Source organism: Lolium perenne, chromosome 7 (assembly GCF_019359855.2).
Source record: "Lolium perenne isolate Kyuss_39 chromosome 7, Kyuss_2.0, whole genome shotgun sequence".
Taxonomy (NCBI): Eukaryota; Viridiplantae; Streptophyta; class Magnoliopsida; order Poales; family Poaceae; genus Lolium; species Lolium perenne.
The window spans coordinates 189550179-189558535 of record NC_067250.2 but is presented as its reverse complement, the minus strand read 5'-3'; the positions used below and the strand labels follow the sequence as shown (position 1 = coordinate 189558535).

At 41.7% G+C, this 8357-nt stretch overlaps 1 long non-coding RNA gene across 11 annotated transcripts; it reads right to left on the bottom strand.

Moving 5' to 3' along the window:
• Positions 1 to 3937: 3937 nt before the first annotated feature.
• LOC127326259 (uncharacterized) lies at positions 3938 to 7924 on the bottom strand. 11 transcript variants are annotated; one of them, XR_007867757.2, is made up of 3 exons: positions 6481 to 7895; positions 5153 to 5971; positions 3938 to 4753 (listed from the first exon to the last, which is right to left on the bottom strand). It is a non-coding gene; the product is annotated as an uncharacterized lncRNA (long non-coding RNA). The 11 variants fall into 11 exon arrangements; XR_007867752.2 differs by having other exon boundaries at positions 3938 to 5453; positions 5876 to 5971; XR_007867750.2 differs by having other exon boundaries at positions 3938 to 5453; positions 5904 to 5971.
• Between the last annotated feature and the right edge of the window lie 433 nt (positions 7925 to 8357).

The following is an 8357-nucleotide window of genomic DNA, read 5'->3' as shown; positions in this document are numbered from 1 at the left end:
ATTTGTTGGAGTGTGAGAGGTGCAAAGAAATTTTGTGTGAGAGGAAGAAGAGAAAAATGAGATGAAGAAGCAGCCAGGGACGGGCTGGCGACTGATGATATAGGGGGCACCCTTTGGTACCGGTTCGTGTTACGAATCGGTACCAAAGGTCCAGCCCAGGCCCCACCACGCGTCTGAATTTTGGCCGAAGACCTTTCGTACCGGTTCCTAACACGAACCAGTACGAAAGCCCCTCACGAACCGGTGCCAGAGCTCCTCGCCCGCCTGAGCCCCCAAACCGGTGCAGATGACCCCATTGGTACCGGTTCGTAAGGGAACCGGTACCAATGGCTTAGATGGATGCCCCATTTTCCACTAGTGAACGTCTCATGTTTCTTGGCCTGGATTGGGCCGCGTAATGTGATCCTAATGCATCTTTAACAGGAGACCTATGAGCTGTTCCTCAAGATCGTCTTCCTTGCTCTGCCTGCTAACAGTTGTCTTCCCGCTACTTGTGACCATGACAACCACATCTTTGTAGTTCGCTAGCTCGTTCGCCACCACGACCATTCATACCGTACTTTCATAAGGCCATCGCCATCTCTGCCTTCTGCAGAAGGATGTCCGGATCTGTCTCGAGCTGCACTTTGCAGGTTATAAGAGCAATCAGTATGGTGGATCCAGAGAATAGGAAGGTAACATGTACAAGAATTACTGAGGTAGGTCACTTTTCTTTGAAGCGGAAAAGAGGATGAACACCATTAGCTAATTTAGCTTCCATTCGAATTTAGAAGAGACGAAAAGGTATAGAACAAAGTAACTAACCTTGAAGGATACACAAAATGCTGAAGGTGCCCAATGGTTCCTGAGGATGAAAAGCATCTTAGGAACTTGACTGAGTTGCATGTTCAAAGGGCCACCTGCTGACTCGATTTTATTTTTAGCTTGTGAAACCATTTGTGTCAGTGAAGAATACGAAAGTAAGCATTGTAAGGGTGCCAAACTGTTATGAATATCATCCTAAATTTTTCAGTGAGCTGTACTTTGATTGCTTTTAACAAGTACTAGGAAGATGCGGCGCGGCGTCACGCCGCGCCCGTGAGGGGACAACACATATGTCTAATCGGTTAATAGTACTGTTGGAGATTACATGATGCGTACAATAGTATTATTGTCTAAATTTACAGCAGAAGAGAGCAGGACATTAATAGTATTTTTTTCGAAATAATAAAGGTGGTGGATAGTAGAGTTATTGTGAAAGAACAAAAAATAGAAAAATAAATTGTATTACTGATTAGTCACGCTCGAAAATTACCGAAAGATAGTTACCTAAGGAAGTTACAGCTGGAAAAGAGTGGAAAAATTGCTGCCAAATAATCTAGAAGCTCACTAATTACGGTAGGAGAAGTACTCACCATCGAAGAGATATCGGCGAAAAATTACAGCTGGAAAATTATGTCAAAAAATTATCAAAGAATGTGAAAGTACCACGGGCCATTTGTTGCCGATGAAATAACCACCGGCGAACAATTACCTAGGGTAACCACCATCGGGGAAAACACGACCGAAAAGTTGTGTCGAAGACTTATCATCAAGACATAAAAAGGGGAAGTTATATACTGACGCAGAAGAAGGGTAACTACCGCCGAAAAATTATGGCCAAAAAGGTGTGTTGGAGGAATACTGTTGCCAACTGGTGACGAATTATGGTCGTAAAATTACATACCCTCGAAAAAGTATGGAATTATAATTACAGTCGGAAATGTATGGTTGAAAAGTTCAGTGGAGGAATGGCTGTCGGGAGATTGAGAAACGAAATGTAAAAAAAGTGTTGTCGCGAGCATAGAAAAATTACCATGAAAAATTACGGTCTAAAAGTTGCGTTGAGGAATCGTCATCCAAAGGTAAGAAAAGGTATTTTTGAAAATGACTGCCCGTGGGAATAAAGTACGTTCTTGACTAACACATGAATAGGAATCCACCACGAGCTAATCGGATGATCATGGATAGCAGTAAGATGAATTGGATTCCGTCTTTTTTTTGTCTGAACTCAATTTATACATAGCGTGGCGACGGCATCAACACTGGCGTCACGAGTTGAGGTGACATTCTAAGCTGAAGATGCCTCTTACGGTCCAAAATTTTGATGAGTGTCGCTCACAAAGTTTTATTTAAATCGGGGACGGTGCCTCGTTGACTCATCTATATCTAGTCTGTACACAAATAGTATACTTGCAACCCTAAAAAAATAGTATAATTACTGTAAGAAATCTCGGTTTGAATTAATTGTTAAAATGTAAGTAGACCGTAAGAACTGAATGAAAAAGATTTAAAAGTAGATGAACTCTAATATAGGATGATTCCAGAGGGAAAAAGGGTTTTAGTATAAATATTATAGTAGCAATTAAATAATTAATCTGAGCTTATGTTTGTGGAAATCTTGTCGTAGAATTCAAAGCATAACATAGAAAATGCTGGCTTTTTCTCAACCTCAAAGTATTTTATGTGAACCTTGTCCATTGCTATCCCTTTAATTAAAATTTTGAGTTAATACAACTTATATTTTTGTGTGATGCTTCCTTCAGTGAAAATTTAGAAAAAAATATTTGTGTGTGATAAAGTGGATATTGTGTCCAATGAATTTGTATGCATCTGGAAACCTATGCCTCGTCTAGTTATGATGGTAGTTAAAATGTCACTGATTTGAAAAAAAAAAAGTTAATCAACTGTTTATAATCTCACTACGTTTCTTATGTGAACTTTACGTAATTAAATTTATTTTTTGCCAATGGAACTTGTATTACTCAAAAATTAAGAATTGCAATCTGAGAAGCAAAGATAAACCATCAGGGCTAAAGCTAAGCGACACAACCGTATGGGAGTATCTCTTTTGGGAGCATGTTCATTTTTTAAATCTTATTCTGCAATGGTTTTTTCTTCTTTGTCTGTAGCTTAGGCTTTAGGCATGAATGTGCCGACTACCGTCTTGGCAAACCCATCCTCTTGTTTCTCAGCTTCTTTTCATTCCTCTCCCAGCTGAGAGCAAACCCATTGTCTTCTCCCTCCAAATCCAATCCAAGAACAAATCATCAAGCTCTGCATGGTATACCATTGATTTCACCATCCCTCATGCAGTCCTTCAATCCAAGAAATTTTAACATGCACAACCGTTGGATCTTCTTCGTCGCAGGTATCCATCTAGTGTGAGTTCATCCTTTTCACACTATGGTGTACCATGTGATCTTCTGCTCCTAACCTCCCCAATGCGACCGATTTGACTTTCGCGCAGCTCTGAGGGAGATCGGGGCTCTTCTTTCCCGACTCTGCTGAGGCTGTTTGGTGATCATGCAGAACCACCAGGGTGATACAGCGCGACCTGGCCACCGTCCTTGCTTCCTTCAAGTGAAGCTCAAGCTCCAGACAACATCTCCATGTGTCAAGCCTTGCTGCAGCCGCAACTGTCTTCATTGACACGAGCTTGTAGGATTCTGGCCAGCGAGCAGCGGCCCAAGACCCTGCTGCTCGCTGCCTTCCTCCCTGATGATCTCAATGCATGCAAGCAAGTTCCTTCACCAACGTTTTTGGTGAGTGCCTCAAACTGAAGATGAATGCCATGAATGCATTTGCATGTAGTTCAGATTAATCTCCAGGCCTAACACTGAATTTTTCAGTTAGTGTCGAGTCAAACGTCACTTCATTTTTTCTCTCCTACGAATGCCCCTCCGTAGTTGTCAGCTATGTAAAAGTTCAGGGGTCAAAATCTGTTTCGGAGCTTTAGGTTTTGAGTTGTAATCCCACATAGATCCAGAATAATTAGAGACTTCAAACTAAAAGAATTAAAGGTAATTCCCACTATCAGGTCCCAACTAATAAGAGTGCACAATGTGGTAAGCCTTGCAAGCAATAACTTCATTAACTTACCAAGAATCCTTACATGGAGAAAGTTGAGGTTTCTAGATAAGAGAGACACACGATAATTATAGCACGACATTTGCACAAACAAAGTGTGTCATTACAAAATACTCCAATACAGAAGTTCAAAAAAAAGTTGGAGTACAGTGCAGACTACCTATGATCGACAGGGAAGCCTACAGTCTCAGCATTGCCATTACAAAAATAATCAGACCACTTTACTGTATCACAAAAACTCCAGGAACCATAGATAATACCTGCTAATGGTATTTTCAGCTTTGATCGCTCTCCTTTCAGAATTTACTTCTCTGATAACCGATTAAGCCGCATAAAGTTTGTTGCGATTTGTGATTTCTTTCTTCGGTTGATCCATCAGGATGCTTTCGAGCAGCTTATTTAAGTTGTTGGGAACCTGGGATGAATTTGGCGAAGCTCATTTATGAAGGAAAATATGTCAATATTATCATCTGAACTGAACTTGTGAAAAGATAACGCAAAAACTAAGGTACATAGTGCAACAATACAAATCAGAATCTCCTTTTAAGATAAATTACAAATCAACATAATCAGTGGAAAATTAAGCAATCATGAGATGCTAACCATGCTTACTTTGGGCAGAACAACTATAAACCCACTCAGTAATATTTTCTCATATAGAAGAGGTGCATATCGTGGTGTAAGCAAATGGCGGATTTATCTCAAAAGCTATCTATTTCAGTATTGAAACCATGTGTCATCCTATTGTCATTGACTTCAAAAACTTAACATATATATTCTGGAGCACCAGGAAGATGGCTCAGTTAAGAAGAACATTTTATCCATTGCTCCATCTATGTTGTTCTGCCAGAGAAGTATTTCCGTTCTACGAAAGCATAGAAAGTAGAAATCATTAGTTATGGGGAACCTAAAATGCACTGCCTAACTATTTTCCTCTACAGCAGAAGAATTGTAAGTTCTAGATTTTCTTTCCAATGGTTTAAGTTTAACTCTCCAATCCGGTAGCTGTAGGAACCTAAAATGTACTACCTAAGTGTTCTCGTCAACATGTAAGATCTAGAGTTTCTTTCCAGTGTTTAAATCTCTAATCTGGTACCTATAGGAACTTCAAATGTACTACCCAGTTATTTTTCTCTACACCGGAAGAAAGATCTCCTAAAATTTCCGGTTACGGGTATTTAGCTGCAGCTATCAACAATTGCGGAAATCCTTATAAGTGCAGGATAGGGACATGAAACTGTCACATATATGTAGTAGTGCTTACCTCTCTCTATGTAAAATCCTACATCACATTATCAAAGAAGGCAGGCAGGGTTCACTACCCACTACTCTATAAATCTCCATGACGCACAACATGAGGAGAGTAAAAATCAAAAACACTTGTAACATCTGTACTGAACCGATGAGGGTTCGCTGCCTCTGATTAGGATGGTGACTCACTGAAGACACACTCCACGTGTTGGTGCTGCTCAGGGTGCGCAGAGAAGCTGACATTGGTAACATCTCTGCACATCTTGTCTAGGTGCTTGCATATCGATTAATCTCCTTCTTTCATGTTCCATAATCTGGAAAAAAAGCGATGGAAAGAAAAAACCATCCCATCTGTTTTCTAATATTTGAGGAAGTAATTTTCAAAACCACTCTTTGAACCAGTATAGTCTATTTTTTAGGCAGCTGGAGGAAAAATCTGCCAAATGATCTTTTACATCAGAGAAAATAATATTTAAGGAAATTTCTTAATTACTATTCGAAAGCTTGAGCACGCAACTCTGTATTCTCTCTAAAAAAACAACAGCTCTGGACTCTATGTTGAAAACTCCTAGACTAAAACAAAATTGTTCAACTAACATTGTTCTCACATGCCCTATTAGACACAAGACACTAATTAAACATCATTCATTTAGACATTTCATATTAACCACTCAATAAAGAGCAGGTAATACCTTTTGAAGCTACATACTAAAGAAAATAAGAAGCACAATGATACCTTTTTTCGAAATGGAGCACAGTGATACCTGAAAGAGAAACGAATCTCCTTGGCCTCCATGTCATCTCTAGTGTATTACCACATGAGCTCCAACACCTAAATGTAGAGAAAAATAATCATCAAAGATAGTGATATCACCAAAGCCCAGCAGATATCTCTCAATCAACGACCTGGCATCTCCAGTAGATTAGAGTTATTGAATAAATTCGACTATAAATACTTTATGACAAATCAGACGGAAACTAAAATACAAAGTAAAAAAAGAGAAGAAATAGAGAGAGAGAGAGAGAGAGAGAGAGAGGGCAAGTAAAAGAAGAGAAGAAATGAAGAGAGACAGCGGATGACGCGTATTGTCCAGAACAGTTGCACCTATTTAGTTGCCTCATCTATATATTCGCTTATCTATGCTACCTATGCACAATACTGGAATCTTTTGTGCACTTATAATACCAAAGTGGGATGTATAAAAATCTGGGAGAACCAAAATAGGTTTTCTTTCATTAATTACAGAAAAAAGCACATTAATTTAAGTCAAATGGCTCATTTGAAATATACAGATCTTACACAATAATTTAAGATCCCAATAGAAATGTGAGTATACGGACCAACCGATAGAAGTGTAGTGGCGGCAATGGCGGGTGGCATGTACGTTTGTTCCCAACCTCTGTTTGTGCTTTAAGTAGGATCTTTCTGTGTTTGCCCTGGCTGTATCATTGGGAAAATTCCACATGGACTGAACAAATTTCAGTACAACAAAACTCCAATGTAGGCTTTATCAGCTATTCATTTCTCTCATCAAAGAGATCTGCCAAAGACAGAAATCATGTTTCCAAGTATTATGTAGCAGGAACAAAATTGCACTGTTAATTAATAACTGAACAATAGTATAGTTGAAAAAACCAAAGGTGGGTGCAATCAATCATTGTCTGAAAGGTTGAAAGGGGATGGATCACCTAGCCGCCGAGTACCTGCGCTAGTGGTTGCCGCAATAGCTGTCAGGGTGATGCAAAACATCTCCGTGGCATTGGAGTCGCCGAAAAGATCCTATGGTTGCCCCCCTCGCAGGCAAGCCACCAGGAGGGCCACTGTTTTCCATTTAATTCTACCCCAAGAGGAGTGTCAGCCTGCATGATAATGAGCGAGCGATCCTATTTAGACTGGAAGTAACAATCAGGATGATAGTTTGCGGGAAACTAATAGGAAATCTAAAACCTTCTCCCAGTATGGCAAGGGAACAGCACCGTTTCGTCAGAGACAGCTTGGAGGCAGAGTGAATGCCAATGAGCAGGCAAAATTCAGGCATCACGGAATGGACAAATATCACCTCTAAATCTTGCAAGGAATATTGGAGCATTATTCAGCCAACAAAAAAAAATCCTCACAAACATACCATCAAACAGTTGGCGCGCATCAAACTGGTGAGAGAGAGAAAGTAGGAGGTGCTGCAGTAACATGCACGGGGTCGGAGTTCCCGGCAGTCAGTCGTGCCTGGTTGCGCACGGAGGGATGGGAGAGGAGGCGTATCCAGGACGGCGACGGGGGCACATCGGCGACGGCCAAGACGTCGAGGAAAACCCGGTTCAGGCCTCGACTGCCGGTGAGGACGGAAGCGCCAACGATGCCAGGAGATACCCCGCTCAGGCCGCGTCCGCCGGTGACCGATGAGATCGGCAAAGACGTGGGAGGCAGCGTCGAAGCCACGCCCAGTCCTCCAGTTCCGAGGGTAACCGCCGGCAGAAAAAAAGGGAGGTGGGGCTGCCGGTCTCTCTGGCCGGCGGAAAAGCAGGGAGATGGGCTGCTGGTCTGGGCGCCACCTCTATGGCAGTGGAGGAGGTCGGGCGAGGAGGCGGTGGAGGAGGACGGGGGAGGTGGAGGAGGGCGAGGGCCGAGGGGCGGTGGAGGAGCTCGGCCAGCAGGAGGGTGACGCGGTGGAGCTATCCATTGGGCGATGGAGATATGGTTGGGACTGGAGAGAGAACATCGCTTTGACCGCCCCAATTCGTTCGCGACAATTCCATCGTGGAAAGAGCACCGCTTAACTATCTCCTCTTTTACCGGTTGGACTGAAACAACCGAGAACCAGGAAGGCAAAGGAGTCCGTAGAAACCGGAAGACATCGGGAAAAAATCGAAAACTGACGTAGAACAGCCGGTGACTGCCGATTTTGACGCCAACAAAATTTAGAGCACTACAGAAACCGTTCGTATCTACAGGGAAAAAAGGAGACGCGTCAAAGCACGATTGGAGAAATCGTTAGAGGAACAGCTCCAAAATCATTCTCATTGCAGCATATGGGTTCAACTTTCACATAGGTTGTAATTAACAAGTTTTAGAAGGTTGTTGGTGGGAAACAAATGGACTTTATGGTTACAGTTATGCCGAAAACTTATGAGGATTACTTTATCTGATGAGAAGGATAAATTTGTTTGGAATTTGACGACAAACGGTTTATTTACTGTGAAATCTATGTATGAGGATCTTA